The 19,102-nt window shown below is 39.3% G+C and overlaps 1 pseudogene; it reads right to left on the minus strand.

The window, feature by feature from the left end:
• Nucleotides 1-557: 557 nt before the first annotated feature.
• Nucleotides 558-1,889, minus strand: LOC118847416 (annotated as a pseudogene).
• Between the last annotated feature and the right edge of the window lie 17,213 nt (nucleotides 1,890-19,102).

A 19,102-nucleotide genomic window follows, 5' to 3' on the forward strand; every position in this document is an offset into this window, starting at 1 on the left:
GCCTGATTCCCATGGCAGGCTGGGAATCTCACTCTGTGGGATTCTGAATTTTAAATTTTCTCTCCATCTCTCCCCTCCCCCTACCCCAGGACAATGTGCATTTGGATTACCCCTTCTTCCATTTGCCCTCCCTTCTATCACCTTCCCCGCCTTATCCCCTTCCCTTCTATTTTCCTATAGATTTCTTTTTTTTTTCCAGTGGGTTACTGAATACTTTTATTCTGCATATAGAAGCCACTAAGGAGCTGGCCTGTGGGCTCATCGGGACTGCATCACAAGGACAGGGCTCCACACATCAACACCAGGGTTGGGGGTGAGACCAGGTGATTCTATCCCAGTCACAAGATGATAAGGGTTTTCCAACAGAGAACCACATGTCAGGTCATCTCTGGTGTAAGACAGTTCTAACAAAGCAGTGAGAACATCACAAAAAGGTGGAAGGGAGAGGGAAGTGGAGCAGCGGAGGCCCCTGCGCCCAAAACAAAACTGGTCTAGTACTTGGTGCTGCCCATTCTTAGGGCAGAAGCAGACTTCTACAGAGGTGACTGGTGCCTACGAGCTCATAGGCCTCCTGGCCACAGAGCTTACTTGGCCTGAGGGTTTCTGAAGTTCCTTCCAGCAAATTTAGCCTTGCTGCCCAGCTCTTCCTCAATTCTGAGAAGCTGGTTATACTTGGCCAGACGCTCAGATCGGCAGGGGGCACCAGTCTTGATCTGCCCAGTGCAGAGGCCCACCACCAGGTCTGCAATGAAGGTATCTTCAGTCTCCCCAGAACGATGAGAAACCATCACTCCCCAGCCATTGGACTGGGCCAGCTTGCATGCCTGGAGAGATTCAGTCACGGAGCCAATCTGGTTCACTTTGAGGAGGAGGCAGTTGCAGGCTTGCTCGTTTACAGCCTTTTCAATGCGTTTGGGATTGGTCACTGTGAGATAATCCCCTACCACCTGGATGCCTGCAGTAGCAGTGAAATCCTTCCAAGCTCCCCAATCATCCTGGTCAAAGGGATCTTCAATAGACACCATGGGATAGTCCTTGATGAAGCTCTTGTAGAGGTCCCCAAGCTCAGAAGGGGAGATGTATCTGCTGGGATCATCAGGAGACTTGAAGTCCAAGTCATATTTCCCAGATTGGAAGAATTCTGAGGCAGCAACATCCATGCCAATTATGACCTTATCAGTGTAGCCAGCCTTACTAATAGCAGACTTTAGCAGGTCCAGAGCTTCTTTATTCTCCAGGATGTTAGGAGCAAAGCCACCCTCATCCCCTACATTGGTGGCATCCTGTCCATGTTTCTGCTTAATCACACGCTTCAGGTTGTGGTAGACCTCAGCTCCAATGCACATGGCCTCCTTAAAGTTTGCCGCTCCAACAGGGAGGATCATGAACTCCTACATGGCCAGCTTGTTACCAGCATGGGAGCCACCGTTGATCATGTTGAAGGCTGGAACTGGAAGGATGACTTCAGCATTGCCTGCAAGGTCAGCAATATGGCGGTACAGGGAGACACCCTTCTCAGCAGCTCCAGCCTTACAAACAGCCAGAGACACTCCCAATATGGCATTTGCACCAAATTTAGATTTATTTTCAGTGCCGTCCATCTCTATCATCAATTTGTCGATCTTCTCCTGCTCCACAACATTCACTTACTTGCTAACCAGGGTCAGGGCAATAGTTTTATTGATGTGCTCAACCACTTTTGAGACACCCTTCTCCATGTAGCGGGTCTTATCATTGTCTCGGAGCTCCAGGGTCTCATGGATACCGGTAGAAGCCCCACTGGGCACAGCAGCTCGGAAGAGACCTTTTTCAGTGTAGAGATCAACTTCAACAGTGGGGTTTCCATGAGAGTCGAAGATCTCTCTTGCATGGATCCTCAAAACAGACATGTTGAGTTTCTGGATGGGGCTTCCTCCGCTGGGCTCAGAGAACAGAGACCGAGGCTTCCTATAGATTTCTATACCCCATTGCCTGTATATCTTATTTCCCAGTTGCGTGTAAAAACAATTTTTAATATTCATTTTTAAAGCTTTGAGTTAAACTATTCTTTACCTTCCTCCCTCTCCACCCATTTCCTCCAAGATTGTCTATGAATAGTCTTCAGTAGTAAATGATCATTGTTGCTGTTTCCAACTCCATTCCCCCTAGGACTCCCTGCCAAATCTGGTAGTCTGAACCTACTCTAGCATTAAAGTCCTCTTTTGGCACATTAATGATGAGGGTTTCCAGCTCTTCATATAATTTTTCTTTGACCTCGTTAGGGTTTATGATGGTGACATGAAGACTTGTGTATCTTGTGACCTTCTCATCACCAACACTGTCTTCTATTTATCTAAATGCAATAAACTTTATGGATGCACTTTCACAGCAAACATTGGCATTTAATAGACCATGTGATTGTAAGGAGAAGAGACAGACAAGATGTGAGAGTGACAAAGGCAATGCAGAGTGCTGGACTGATCATAGACTTATCCTTTCTAAGCTAGATATTCACATTCAACAAAAGTGGCACCCCCAAGGCAAAATGACTACCAGAAGAATTAATGTCAACAAATTAGGGCTCTTCTCTGAGCAGGAACAGTTTGTTGCTAACTTGGAGGGGAAATTGAGCCAACATACGGTTGGCAACAGTGGAGCAGAAAAAGAGTGGGCAGCTTTCAGAGATTTGGTGTATAGCACTGCATTTGCTCATCTGGGCCAGAACACTTGCAAACTCCAAGACTGATCTGATGAAAATGATGGGGAAATTCAGCAGCTGCTAAATGAAAAATGAGAACTCCACAGGGTTTACCAGCAGGATAATTCATCCATTTCCAAGAAGGCAGTATTTAATTCCATCAAAAGTAAAATGCAAGCAAAGTTTAGAGAGATGAAGGATTTTTGGCTCAGTAAGAAAGCAGATGAAATTCAGTTTTATGCTGATAGTAATAATCCAAAGTGTTTTTATGATGCCCTGAAGGCTACTTATGGGCCAAAGACCTATGGTGCACCTCAACTACTCAGTGCTGATGGAGCCACATTATTAATCATAAGGACGTGATCGTGAAGAGATGGGCTGAACACTTTCATAGTGTTCTCAACAGACCATCATCAATCAATGCTGAAGCCATTGACCATTTACCTCAGATTGAAGTCAATCCTTCCCCAGCTGAAGCTCAACTGAAGAAGAGGTTTTGAATGCCATTAGGCTCCTTTCATGTGGCAAAGAACCTGGTGCTGATTCTATTACAGCTGAGATTTACAAGGTAGGGAATCCATTGCTCATACAAAAGCTGACTGAAATTTTCCAGATTATCCAAGAGGATATTATCCCCCAGGAGTTCAAGGATGCCTCCATTGTCCACTTCTATAAAGGTAAAGAAAATAGATTGTCCTGTGACAATCACAGGGGTGTCTTTCTCTCTCAGTCATTGCTGGCAAGATTATTGCCAAAGTCCTTTTTAATAAGCTTATCTTTCACCTGCAAGATGGTTGTCTACCTGAGAGCCAGTGTGGCTTCAGAAAGGGCCAAAGAACAGTCAATATAGTGTTTGCTGCCTGACAACTCCAGGAGAAATGCCAGGAACAGAACAGAGGTCTGTATACAATGTTTGTAGATCTGAGCAAGGCCTTTGATATGGTTAGTTGTGAGGACTTATGGAAAATTATTTCAAAATTTGGTTGCCAACATTGTACACCAATTTCATGATGGCATGCTTGCCCGGGTTCTAGATAATGAACAATGCTCTTGTGCCTTCCCAGTCACCAATGTAGTGAAACAAGGCTGTGTGCTTGCTCCCATGCTTTTTAGCATGATGTTTTCAGCCATGTTGTCAATGCTTTCAATGAAGATGAACACAGCATCAAGGTCAGCTACCGCACTGATGGTAAATTCTTCAACTTGAAAAGGCTACAAGCCAAGACCAAAGTGGAGGGAGAGTTGGTGCATGATTTTCTGTTTGCAGATGATTGTGCACTCAATGCAGCCTCTGAAGCTGAGATGCAACAAAGTATGGATCAATTCTCTGCTGCTTGTGCTAATTTTGGCCTAACAATTAATACCAAGAAAACACAGTGCTCCATCAGCTACTACCACACCATCCATACGTGTAAACATTGATTATAGCAAATGGAGAAATTTTGAATGCTGTGGATTATTTCACTTACCTTGGTAGTGTACTTTCCAGGGATGTACACATTGATAATGAGGTGGATGCATGCATTGCCAGAGCTAGCTCAGTGTTTGGGAGACTCCGAAGCAAAGTATGGGAGAAAAGAGGTATTAGACTGATTACCAAACCGAAGGTCTACAGAACCATTTTGCCGACCTCATTGTTGTATGCCTGTGAAACTTGGACAGTCTACCAGTGCCATGCCAGGAAACTGAATCACTTCCATTTGAATCTTAGGAAGATTCTGAAGATCACCTGGCAGGATAAGGTACCAGACACTGAGGTCCTTACTCGAACTAAACTGCCAAGCATTCAAACTCTGCTCAGAGAGCACAATTCTGATGGACTGGCCACGTTGTTTGGATGCAAAATGTACACTTGCCAAAAAGACTATTTTATGGAGAACTCACAAAGGGCAAACGTTCACATGATTTTGTGGGTTTATCTTACATCTTGCTGCTTTGCTGAAGTTATTGATTATTTCAATTAATTTCAGTTGACTTTTGAGAAATCACATTATTTCCTCCCCAAATCAACAATTTATACCCTCATTTTCCCTCTTAATTTATTGCTGTAACTGTAATTTCTGGAACTATGTCAAATAATAGTGGTGATGATGAGCAACCTTGCTTTATCTCTGATATAATTGGAAAGGCTTTATCATTTACCTATTATGAATGATGCTGGCTCTTAGTTTTGGGTTATAGCATTTTTTCTAGTATTTTATTCAATAAAATTTATTCATTAGAAGTATTGGTTATAGTTTTCTTTCTCTGCTATATCTCTCCTTGGATTAGATATCAGTACCATAATTGACTCATAAAAGGAGTTTGGTATAACATTCCCTGTTTTTACAATTTATGGAATATGAAGTTAATTTCTTTTTGGATATTTGATAGAATTTAGTTATAACCCATCTAATCCTGAGTTTGTTTGTTTTTTCCTCTTGAGTGCCTTTATGGTTTGTTCAATGTTCTTTTAAGATTGGGTTACTTGAATTCTTTATTCCTTGTTCTGTTAATCTGAGTATTCTTTATTTTTTTAAAAGATATTTAAGCATTTCATTGGTTTTCAGGTTTGTTGGCATGTAACTGGGCGAAATGATTTCTAATCATTCCCCATATCTTCTCTTCATTTCCTTTTTCATTCTTATATTGGTAATTTTATTTTCCTTTTTTGTTTTTTCATAAGACTAGTTAACATTTCACAGATTTTTATTACTTTTCCCCAAAAAGCAGCTAGTAGTTTTTTTACTTATGAATTCAATGAGTTGGGTTTTTTTTGTTTTCAATTGTTTATCTCTTCTTTAATTTTCACAATTTTTATTTTTGTATTTTGTTGGGGACTTTTTGATTTTGATGATTCTCTAATTGTTTTTTACATGGACAGTTCTTTTTCCCCCTCTTTTTTGTTGATTATTTAGACACACATTTTCACATAAGTACTGCTTTGACAGAGTTAAGAAAGTTTTGGTTTGTTGTTTCATCATTGTCATCTTCTTTGACGAAATAATCTATCGTTCTATGATTCGTTCTCTAACCTACAAATTCTTTTTTATATTCAATTTTATTTTATTTTCAGATGCAAATTCTTTCTTTTCTCCCTCCTGCTTCCTCCATCCACTGAGAAGAGAAAGAACACCCATTACAAAAACTGTGGACATGCAAAACAAATTTCCAAATTAGTAATGTTCAAAAGAAAGTGAAGAAAAAGAAAGAACACTACAATCTGAAATTCAGTTCTCCTTCTGGAGGTAGGCAGCATATTTCATCATGAATCCTTTGGAATTGTGGTTGGTCATTGTGTTGATCAGAATTGCTATGTCTTTCAAAGTTGATTATCTTTACAGTATCAGCAACAACTGTTTAATAATAACTGTGATCATGAACTCTGTCTCCTTAAGGGTCTTTGGGGCTAACATAAATGACCATCTCTTTCTGTGAGATATAGCCAATCCAAATTTCTCCCCAGTCCCACCTGCCTACGGGATACTTCTGACTGGATATCCCATGGGTATTTCATATTCAACATGTCTCAAGACAAAATTCATCATCTTTACCCTAAAACCAATCCCTGTTTTGAACTTCCCTAATATTATTAAAGATGCCTTCATTCTTTTAGCTGCCCAGGTTTACAACCTTGATATCATTCTGGTAACTTGTCTCTCTTTCATTCCACATATACAATCAGTTGCCAAATCCTGTTGTTCCTGTCTCCACATCTCTTACATATGTCCTCTTCTTTCTCCTTCCATGGCCACTCCCTAGTTCAGGCCTTTATCTCCTCTTGTCTGTGTTGTTGCTGTTGTTTTATTTTTAATCTACGGACTAAAACAAGCATTTCGATAACATAGTATAGTAATGATAATAATTTTTAAAAAGATTGTACATGAAACTACAAATCTATCATACAACTTACTATTCCTTTTACACATATAATAAAGTTATCGTGTAATTTTTTTCCTTTTTTTCTTCTCTTCCACCCTCCACTCTAGAGATGGCTACACAAATATGTATATATCTGTAAAATCATTTTATAAAACTTCTATTTATCAGTTCTTTCTCTGGATGCATATAGCATCTTCTTTCATATGTCCTTTGTAGTTAATTTGGGTATTTATAATAGTCAAAATGACTTATTTGTTCAAAGTTCTTAAAACAATACTGCTATTAATTACCTGGATTGTTACAACAGCCTCCTTGGCCTCCTTGTCTCAAGTTTCTTCTCCACTCCAACCCATTCTTCACACAGCTGGCAAAGTGATTATCCATAAACGTAAGTCAAAATGTGATGTACACTCTAGTGACTACTTTATTAAATATAGGATCAAATATAAACTTCTAACTTATAATTTAAATCTAATTTCTGGGCATATAAAGACAAAATCCCCAATGGTTCCTGCCTTCAAGGAGCTTACAGTTTAGCCAGAGAGGAGAACATGTGTGTATATGTGTGTTTATATATGTATGTGTGTGTGCATGTATGTTGCATAAAGTGATTTTTAAGAGGAAGGCATTTGCAGCTGGAAAGGTCTCATGTATATTGATCGAATTATTGATGTAGAAAGTAAACTGGGCCTCCATGAAAACTAAAAAAACTAAATGATGGATGGGAAGAGAGCATACATTTTAGGCATAGAGGACAAGGAAGCAAGGTTCACTGTACAGGATTTTCCTCTCTTGGCTCTGCTTCTGTCTCTTCATACGTTACCACCATGCCTCAGAAGCCTTCACACCCTGGAACATACCTCTACTCTTGGGGGCCTCTCCTCTCATTGGTGAATTCATTCTGAACTTCCATTTTGTGGAAGAGCCCCAGGCCATCCATCCTGCTTTTGGGCTCTCTTCTGTGTGTTGGCTTTCCTATTAGAATGTAAGTTCCTTGAGAATGGGATTACATTCCTTTTTTGATTGTATTTGTATTCCAGCACTTGATACAGTGGCATGGTTTTTTAAAAATGTTTAATTGATTGCAGTGTGCAAAGAAGGGAGTAATATCCAGTAAGGTTGGAAAGGTAGGTTTGGGCGAGGTTGCAAAGAGCTTTTAATGGCAAACATACTTGACCCTGGTAATAGGGAGCTGATGGAATTTTTTGAGTGGGAATGAGATGAAAGCAGTTTTGAGCCTGTGGAAAAGCTCCTTTGAGATCAGGAACTATTTCAGTTTTGTCTTTGCATCCTTAGCACTATGAACAGCATCTAGCACAGATGGTAATAAATGCTTGATTGATTAAAAGATGAGATGGGGGGAGGGGGAGGTATGGAGTTGGTCGAGGGAGTAGGAACAATATGACTTCTGTAAGTAGCTTAAGTATTCTGACTTAGGTGGAAAACCATGAACCAGATTTTAGAAATGGTATTCTACTACTCAGTTGACATAAAATTTTATCTAGATAATTAATGCTGCCAGGAAGTTACTTCTAGGAATTAGACGTGACAAGAATCTTAATTTTTTTTTGCAGCATTGTCAAATGACTTTTAATTATAGGAATATTAAAAAATTTGGCAGCACCAAAAAAAACCCAGAAAAATGAAAATAGTATGCTTTCAAAAAAACATTCTACTTCTAAGAAAATGTTTCCATTGTCACTGGGTTTCTTACTTAGATTATTTAGTAAGAAGGGGTGATTTATCACTTGCACCAGGACCTGTATTTGTTTTTAGCAAGAATGATACAATCAAATGATTAATGTTTGTAAAAGTTTTCACTTGACCATAAATCAAACTCTCAGTGCTTCTCGGGCAGGAAACAAGACTGGACAATTTATGAATCCAAGGGATCAGTGGGAGGGTCAGAATACAAGTCTGGAGTTCTAATTTTATGTTCCACCCTTGAAACTGACTATACAAACTTATAGATCTGCACCCACCGACATCCCCTTAAAAGAGTAATTGCTTTGTTTAAATTTCTATCCACTTTTAGGAATTTATTTATCTTCTTTTAAAATTATTAATTAATTTAGTTTTAGTTTTCAATATTCACTTACATAATATTTTGAGTTCTAAATTTTCTCCTCCTCTCTCTCCTCTCCCCTCCCCAAGATGGCATGCAATCTGATATAGGCTCTACATATACATTCATATTAAGCATATTTTCACATTAATCATATTGTAAAGAAGAATTAGAACCAATGGGAGAAACCACAAGAAAGAAGAAACAAAAAAAGAGAGAGAGCAAATAGCATGCTTTGATCTTCCTTCAGACTCCATAGTTCTTTCTCTGGATGTGGATAGCATTTTCCATCTTGAGTCTTTTGGAATTGTCTTAGATCCTTGCATTTCTGAGAAGAGCTAAGTCTATCAGAGTTGGTCATTGCACAATATTGCTGTTACTGTGTACAATGTTCTCCTTGTTCTACTCACTTCACTCAGCATCAGTTCATGTAAGTCTTTCCAGGTTTTTCTGAAGTCAGTCGGCTCATCATTTCTTATGGAACAATAGTATTTCATTACACTCACATACCACAACTTGCTCAGCCATTCCCCAATTGATGGGCATCCCCTCATTTTCCAATTCTTGGCTACCACAAAAAGAACTGCTATAAATTGTTTTGTACATGTGAGTCCTTTTTTTTATGATCTCTTTGGGATACAGACCTAGAAGTGGTATTGCTGGGTCAAAGGGTATGCGCAGTTTTATAGCCCTTTGGGCATAGTTCCAAATTACTCTGCAGAATGGTTAGATCAGTTCACAACTCCACCAACAATGCATTAGTGTTCCAATTTTCCCACAATTCTCCAGCATTTATCATTTTCCTATTTTGTCATGTTATCTAATCTGATAGATGCGATGTGGTACCTAAGAGCTATTTTGATTTGCATTTTTCTAATCAATAGAGATTTAGAGCATTTTTTCCATATGACTATAGATAGCTTTAATTTCTTTATCTGAAACTGCCTGTTCATATCCTTTGATCATTTATCAATTGGGTACACTTTTAGTAATTTAGGAGCTGAAGACTAACCCAGAGTCAATCCTCTCTCCAGTTCAACAGTCTGGCACTCTAGATTGGCTGAATATGGTAATGATCCACTATTTGTGATAGGACCAGAGGTTTCCTGTTACAGCTTCCCCAATTCTGACACATCTCTCTCCCTCTGTGAAACCTGAATGGTCCCGGCTTCCCTGATGCAGCTTCCTGGGCTACAGGGCATAAAATGCCCCAGCTGCATGTAGCAGCTGCCTCTCTCATCTGAATGATCAGATATGTTTCCAGATGAAGGGCAGAGGGCGGGGAGGCACAAAAAGAAGAGAAGTTAAGTGTCATCCTTGTTGCATATCCTTGGCCGTGTTAGAGCAAAGTAAGCCACCTCCTTTGTTAAATGTTCAGTGACCCATGGGCGCCTCACTTCATCAAGACATTGAACCTGAACTGCGATGTTAGTCGTGTCTACAGTATCATCATACCTAACAATTTCCTTGAGAGAGAATGTGCTTTTCACTTTAGGATTAGTGGTATTACCTTTCAAAATTAAATTACAGCTGAAAACTCATCTGCACCTGCAGCCCTACTCTCCAAGTACCCTCCAGGCTGGTTAGCCAACAAAGGAAATAACCTCCTCTGTAGCAACCTCCCTCTATGCAAGGATCAATCGCAAGAAGAGGGTGCCCTCTGCAGGGCAGCAAGGTACACTGGCCTGGGTCCTTGCATGAAACAAACATTTCTTTAAGGGGCTTGCTATATAAGAACTAGGACAGCTAGGTGACAGTAGATAGAGTGCTATACCTGGAGTCAGGAAGACTCATATTCCTGAGATCAAATCTGGCCTCAGATACTTACTAGCTGTGCGACCCTGGGCAAGTCACTTAACCCTGTTTGCCTCAGTTTCCTCATTTATAAAGAGAGCTGGAGAAAGAAATGGCAAACCACTTTAGTATCTTTAACAAGAAAATCCCAAATGGAATCACAAAGAGTGAGACACAACTGAAAATGATTGAACCACAATATAAGAATTGTCACTTTTATTCCAGAGCAGGGCCACTCTCCCCTGGAGATCTTTTCATTTTGCAATTGTAAGGATATGGGGCAAAACCCCTTTCAGATACCGAAATTGCACTCCTTAAGACAATTGAAGATGCTTCACTTGCATATGAGAAGTTTAGAAGTAAGCTGAGGGGTAACAGAAACAATAACATTACCCCTTGGTTTGGTGGGCTTTTTTCTACCTGCTCATTTACATGAATGAACAGGAGAAAACTAGAGTTTAAAAACCGGAGAACCTGAGATCCAGAGCTATGGGGCAAACAGCTAACCTATAGAGTTACAAATTTGGAAAGTATATCAGACAATCGCCATAAGCAAGGGTAAAGTCTATCAGCAAGGGGACCGAAACCATATACGAGGAGAATGGTTGAAAGAAGAAAATAAGATGCAGGGTGTTAGTTTTCTGTAATGACACTGCTTGGCCCCTAGTAGAATTCAGAATCTACTGCTTGGAAGATGGAAGGCCTCAGAGGCAAGACTTAGACAGAGAAGCATTGGAGAGTCTTCCGTGGGTCCCAGGATAAAAGTTCCATCTCTTTCTGAGAGTATAGTAGTACCCTCACCAAGGAATTTATTTGAGCCAGAAGCTGAAGATGGTGGAGACGTCTGACAAACAGCAAGTCACTCAACATCGGGGGCATAATTTTACTCTCTTTAAATATTCTTTCACCAAGTGTTCATCGTTGCATATTTGTCCATATGTGGAACTCTAAGTGTGTCTATTCTTTCTATTGATACTATGTAGTTGTAAGAGTATATGCCCTAGGTGGGGCGGAGCCAAGATGGCAGCTGGAAAGCAGGGACTTGCTTATGCTTTCCCCCAAATCCCTCCAAACACCTGTAAAAAATGGCTCTGAACAAATTCTAGAGCTGTGGAATCCACAAAATAGCAGAGGGAAGCAGGACAGCCTGGATGGTTGCTGGGAAGGATCTATCACTTGGTGCTGGGAATGGAGCACAGCCCAGTGCGGGCTAAACCAGGACCAACCAGACGGGGAGTTGGGCATATAGCAAAATGCCAGGCTGGACGGATCAAAAGCCATAATTAAGGGTGCTGGAAGAAACATTAACAATCTCAGACATACAGACAATACCACTCTGATAGCAGAAAGCAAAGAAGAATTAAGAAGCCTCTTGATCAGGGTTAAAGAGGAGAGTGTAAAAGCTCAACATTAAGCAAACTAAGATCATGGAAACTGGTCCCATCACTGTGATATCAATTAAGTTGGCTGTCTTTGATTGAGTCTTATTAGGTGCTAAGCCCCAGGCCCAAACCCCTATCTACTAGGTTCTAAGCCTATGTGGGCATGAAGCCCTCAGGGTCCTAAGGGGAGTTGCTAAGACCAGAGCCAATAGTAGGAGCTTAAGTTCTGGTTGCTCAAATGATGTTTGATGATGGCTAGAGTGTGCATAAAAAGAGAGAACAGGTGGGGGGTTCTCACTCTTGGAGGAGTGCTGATGTGGATACTCTGGGCAGCTATGGAGAGCCCTCCAGCTTGTAAACCCGGATGCTGGGACTTTGTTAAACTCTGGTAACTATGCATTGAGATTTGAATCAGACAAGGTCTGTCTGTTGATGTTTGTAATTTGTTTGTATTTGCTCTGAAGTTCAGGGTGCCAGCTTTTTCCCCCCCGAACTAAGTGAATGATATTTGTATGTTGGATTAAAGTAAGTTCATTAACTCCTTAGCGTTGCTTTCCTTAGTAAAGCAGATCAAAAGAACTTGGGCTTGCAGCATTCCTGTTGTTGGGCTTGTGTTCGTTTTTCACCCCCACAGCAGCTGCTAGCAGACTGTTGAAACAATCACTTCCTGGCAAATAGAGGAGAAGACATGGAAGCAGTGTCAGATTTTATATTCTTGGGCTCAAAGATCACTATAGTGATCATGCAGCCATGAAATTAAAAGATGCTTGCTCGTTGGAAGGAAAGCTATGGTAAATCTGGATAGCACACTAAAAAGCAGAGACATCACCTTACCAACGAAGGTCTGTATAGTCAAAGCCATGGTTTTTCCAGTAGTAATTTTATGACTGTGAAAGTTGGACTATGAGGAAGGCTGAGCGCCACAGAATCAATCCTTTCAAATTGTGGTGCTGGAGGAGACTTTTAAGAGTCCTTTGGATGGCAAGGATCTGTTAGTCAATACTTAAAAGAAATTCATGCTGTTCATTGGAAAACCAAATACTGAAGCTGACACTTAAGTACTTTGGCCACATAATGGGAGTCATGTCTCACTGGAAAAGACCCAGAAGTTGGGAAAGATTGAAGGTAAGAGGAGAAGGTGATGGCAGAGGACGAGATAGATACAGCATAATGGAAACAGTGAACATGAACTTGGACAGACTTCAGGAGATAGTGCATGACAGAAGGGCTTGGCATGCTATGGTTCACAGAGTCATGAAGAGTTGGATATGGCTGAATGACTGAACAACAAATAAATGATTGATGATTGAGAGGTAGTATAGTGAATGGAGTTCTAGTCAGGAAGTAGGTTCAAATCCTGGCCCTTTCAATTTACTAGCTATGCGACCATGGGCAACTCATTTAACTTTTCTGATCTTTGGCTTCCTCATCTTTAAAATGAGGATATTACCTGTAGGACCTACCTTATAAGGGTGCCATGAAATCCAAGCACTTTTCAAAGATTAAAGCATTATGTCAATTGCTAACTAGCTGCCAGAAAATAAATCATGAATACAAAGAAATTAACAAGGATTAGAGAGGTCTTACTCTCTGAAAGCAAGTCATAAATGCATTTACAGAAAAGCATTTAAATGGCCAAGCACTCTATGTTCAATTCATTTCCCATGGTGGCCTTAGCTTCTTTTGGCATATAGTCCTCTCCTGAATTCCATTCCCCCAAAATATAGTTAAGAAGTAACTATAGGCAACCACAGTACTACCTTGAGAATATATTTAGATAATTTAATATTTTGGAGCTCTAAGGCTTACAAAATACTTTCCTTACAATGACCCCAGGGTGTAGGTAGTGTACGTATTATCTTCTTTACTTATATAACAACAATTTGGCTAGTAAGACCCAACAACACCAGCACACAGAAGACTGCCAGCACAGATTCTTTGATCTGCTTTTCCAAGGAAGGCAATGTTAAGGGGTTAACAATCTTACTTTAATCCAACATACAAATATAACTCAGTTCAGGAGAAAAAGCCAGCAACCTGAACTTCAGAGCAAATACAAACAAATTACAAACATGCATAATATAAACAGACGAAATCACAATTCATAGTTACCAGGAAAGCATCAACATCTGGGTTCACAAGCCGGGGAGCTCTTAATAACAGCTTGCCAGAGTCACATGCCAGTCTTCCAGTGACTGAGAGCCCCAGACAGAATGCCAACCATCGCGCTTTTATATTTTGTTCAGGACTCAAAGGATTCACACCTAATCAGTAAAAGGGTGTGGGCCTGGGGTTTAATACCTAGTTAGCAAAAGGGTGTGGGCCTGGGGCTTTGTACATAGTAAGGCTTAATCAAAAGCATTTGATTACTTTAGCATGTCTAAAACAGAAAACAGCAAAAAAAAAAAAAAAAAGTCCCACCTTAATTACCAATACAACTTATAAGGAAACTGATGCTGAGACTAAGTAATGTGCCCATGGTCAAACAGCTAGTATGTATATCACAGAACACTAACTAGGATCCAAATGACCTCAAAACCTTGCCAGGGTCAATATTTTTAAAGCTGGCTGCCTAAATCATGCCAGGCTTGACCTGTTGGTAATATGAATTAGAAATTCCTTATCAAAAAAATACATAGTGGAACCCTAGGGTAGGGCATTATCCTAGATAATATGGCCACTAAGGGCCCTTCCAACTCTAATATTCTGTGGTTATACGAATATCCTCCTTACTCCTTACCCAGGCAGGTTAAGACATCAAGGAAATCTAAAGGGCTCTTCAACAGGAAAAGATCAGTCACCCATGCTGTAAGAAATCAAAATTTATATTGAAAGTTGGACATTGAAATTGTGATTTATTTAATGATTTCCAATTGGGACGGAAAACCAGGCACATGCTAGATTTAGGAGAATGGATTTCAGTGAGTTCCAAGAATAGGAGAATTTCATAGTTTATGGTATTTTGTGGGAATAGAAGAAATGAGATGCTCTCAAGAATGAAATTGTGACAACACCAAAGATTCTCATGAGAAAGAAAAAGGGTAGTAGTATAAAAAAACAATGGTAATACAAGGAGAATTTATCAACCAGCTTAGGTTTAATAAAAGACAAGTACAGGAGATAGAAACAAGTGCATATACCTGAGAATGAATACAGAAAAGGGCCATCTATAGTCCTATAAGTAGTCAGGAGTGGTAAAGTTCAGAAAGGGGAGGCTAGTGATCAGTGCTTATAGGGAACAGGAGGAAGATCAAAAGAAATACTGAACCACAGCTGAGGGTGTATAGGACAGTGGGGAGATTGACGTAGGCAGCAAGATCAATACAATGAAACTGTGACACAATGCTTGAAAAATCAGACATGAGTTAGGCTTCAGATCATGTCCAGAATTAAGGAGATGATAGAACTCTGATCAGAACACAACTGGAATACTGGGTTCAGTCCTGGGCACCACACTTTTAAGATAGATATAAAAACTGAAGTAAACCCAGAGAACAATTAGGATGGTGAGAACAGTGGCGAGCATGACAGATAAGGATTGCTGAAAGATTTTTGGTTTGGAAAAGAGTTAGGAGGGATGAAGAAAATTTCTTCAATTATACAAGCTATCATGTGGAAGAGGATTTAGATTTGTTCTGCTTGATACCAAAGAGTAGATCAGGGAGCAGTGGGCACAAGTTGCAGAGACACATAATGAGGGTTGGCATAAAGAAAAATTACCTCACAATGGGCTATACGAAAGTGAAATGCACTATTTTAGCAAGACAGTGAGTGCCCCATCACTGGGAGATCGTTAAGCTGAAAAGTTGTAAAGGGAATTCATATTCGAGCCACTCTTTTCCTTCATCCACTCCAGATCCCTCCCCGCCTTTTATGCCACGCCCGCCTCCTTTTCCCCTCCCAGGGAAGTGGGTTGATCCTGACACTTCCAAGGACTATGGACCTTGGTCCCTACAGCCCTGTCAGCTGTGGGGCGAATATGGCCACCCACATGATCTGGATGAAGAGGAAGTCACTCACTATAATCCTTCCAGTAAGACACCAATATTTACAGGGTACTCAGCCACAGGGATCTCCAACTACATTGGCATTGCCATTTGCCCTTCCAGTGCACTTTAAGGACTCGCCTTGCCCTCTCCTCTGCACCTCCTCTATGTGTGGAGAACGTGAGAATGGGAGCTCCTTTACAGCAGGGACCATCTCACTTTCCTATTTGTATCACCCAAACTTAGCACATTGCTTGTTGCACGGTAAGCATTCAATAGTTTTCCTTTCCATTCGTAAAGGGATTAGACTAAACTACCTCTGAGATCCTTTCCAATTAAGGTTCTGTAAACCAAACTCGTAGCTCTGATTGGTTGTCGCAGAAAATCATACCCGACTTTTAATTTGTGAGATTATCAAATTATTATAAATAGTTTATATCTGTATAAAAATGCATGGCTTATAAAGCACGATCACCTTCCTTTTTGGTTAAAAATATATCAACGGAGTTTAGTAGAAAGAGCAAATAGACATATATGTGATCCTCACAACATGGTTAAATTTATTGTTCAACCATTTCAGTTGCGACTGACTTTTTGTGACTCCTTTTGGGACTTTCTTGGCAAAGATGCTGGAGTGGTTTGCCATTTCCTTCTTCAGCTTATTTTACAAATGAGGAAACTGAGGCAGACAGGATTAAGTGGCTTGCCCAGGGTCACATAGCTGGTAAGTGTCCGAGGCTAGATTTAGACTCAGGTCTTCCTGACTCCAAGCCCAGAGCTCCACGGTGCCACCTAGCTGGCCCAAAGTTAGATAGCATTTAGAAGCAGCAAGGCAATGCACTGTTAGGTTCAATCTTGCCTCCGCACTGCGTAGCTGTCATCCCTTTGTCTCACTTTCCTGATCACGTATGGGGAGAATACCTGTGGGTCAAATAAGATAACATGTGTGAAATGCTTTCTAAACCTCAACGTGCTATATAAATGTCAGTTATTTAGATTCCCATTTTAACGATGAAGAAAACAGAGGATTACTATATTGCAAAAAAAAATTTAAAAGGACGGCACAAACCCTCCATATTTTAGGGACATAGCAGTTCTAACAATCTTTCAAAGAAACTTTTATTCCTAAAACAGAAGCCTCTGATTCGTAGAACATTTAACACATTTCTCAGGTCTGTCCACTATAGTAATTCAGGTCTGTAGCATTAGTTCTGCATCCAGGAAACAAATAATACTATATGCCTTCGGTTTTTGTTTTTTCAAACAGTTATTATCACTGTAATTTTCTTCCTTAAAAAAGATAAATGATTACAATTCATTGCACACTGGCTGTTACCCAGAGATGGTGACAGCCATATGTATATATGTGTATGTATATATGTGTGTGTGCGTGTGTGTGTATACACACGTATATGAGCCTGCTTAGTTGAAGGTAACTTAAGTGACTTTAATGAATGGCATTTTTTCTTCATAGAGAAAGAATAAGCTAATTATTGTAGACAAAATTTTGTCTTTTCTTAAAAAAACACCTTTAAGGATACCACTTCAGTGCCTTGAGTCCCAAATATCCTTTAAGTTTTTTGCAAATGAAATGATGCTTTACTTAAATGAACTCAATCATGTGATGCAATTCTAGAATGTTAGCTATAGTTACAAAAAAGTTGAATGAATAAAGATAGGGAAAATGGAAACAAAATTAACATATTTTGAGGATGACTGGAATCAACTTAGAGATTCTAGAGATTCAACCAAAAATTAATTAAAACAATAACTTTACTGGAAAGTAGTCTGGCAGAAATTAGGCTTAAACCAACACTTTATACCATATTCTACAATTCTAAATAGATGTGACCTTAATATTAGAGATATTATTAAAAAATTAGAAGAGAGGTGGGTTATATACTTCTCACAGGTATGGGTAGGAGATGTATTCTTAACCAAACAAGGGATAGAGACAATTACAAATGATAAAATAGATAACTTTGGTAACATGAAAAGCCTCTGCAAAAATAAAATTAATAAACCTAAGATAAAAAGGGAAGACGTTGAAAGGGGAAAAATCTTTGTATCCTACCTCTCTGAAAATAGCTTAGTATCCAATATATTTAAAGCTAATAGCCATCCTCAATAGATAAGTGGCCAAAAGTTATGAACAAAAAATTCTCCAAAGAATTGCAAAGTATTCTAAATTAAATGAATGAATGCTCCAAATCACTAAGAGAAAAGAAAAAAAAAAACCTAAAACAAAACAACAACCACTCTAAGTTTTTACCTCACATTCTACAAATTGGCAAAGATTACAAAAAATTGTCAATGGTCAATGTTGGCGAAGTTATAGGATGATAGACACACTTACATATTCCTGAGGTTGTGAAACAGTACAGCCATTTTTTAAAAGAATTAATACTTTATTTTTTCCAATTAAAGACAGTTTTCAATATTCATTTTTTGAAAGACTTTGAATCCTAAATTTTTCTCCCTCCCTTCCCTCCTCCCTCCTTAAGACAGGAAGCAATTTGATATAGGTTATACTGTGCAATAATGTAAAACATTTCCATATTTGTTATGTTGTGAAAGAAGAAACAGAACAAAGAGAAAAAAAAACACAAAAAAAACAAAAACCAAAAAGAAAGTGAAAATAGTATGCTTCAATCTACATTCAGACTCCATCAGTTCTTTCTCTGGACGTGGATAACATTTCCATCATGAGTCTTGAAATTGTCTTGGATCATTGTATTGCTGAGGAAAAACTAAGTCAATCATAGGTGATCATAGCACCAATGTTACTGTTACTGTGGTAAAATGATTTCTTTTTAAAAATTGGAATTATGCAAATAAAGTGATTAAAATGTCCACAGTCTTTGACCCGGAGATTCCATTACTTATATACTTCAAGGAAGCCACTGATAAGAAAGTCCTCATATACACAAAAATACTTATAGCAGTACTTTTTGTGATAGCAAAGAATTGGATTCAAAGTAGATGCCCATGGATTGCAGAATGGCTAAACAAATTGTGGTACATTAATGTAATGGAATATTACTATGTTGTAAGAAATGATGAATGTGATGAATACAGAGAAACATGAAAAGAAATATATGAACTGATGCAAAGCAAGCAGAGCCAAGAATATGATATTGTTACTACAACAATATAAAAATGGAAAGAATTGCACACAAAAAATCTGAAGTATAGCAAAAATACTTTATTCCCTTCTCCCCAACCACCTTCTAACTATAGTTGCCTTATCCACCCCTATCCCCTAAACACTCCCATAACCAAAACTGGAATCATGATCAAATCACCTCTGACATTGCTCTACTGAGGGCTGTATAAA

Source organism: Trichosurus vulpecula, chromosome 4, assembly GCF_011100635.1.
Source record: "Trichosurus vulpecula isolate mTriVul1 chromosome 4, mTriVul1.pri, whole genome shotgun sequence".
Taxonomy (NCBI): domain Eukaryota; kingdom Metazoa; phylum Chordata; class Mammalia; order Diprotodontia; family Phalangeridae; genus Trichosurus; species Trichosurus vulpecula.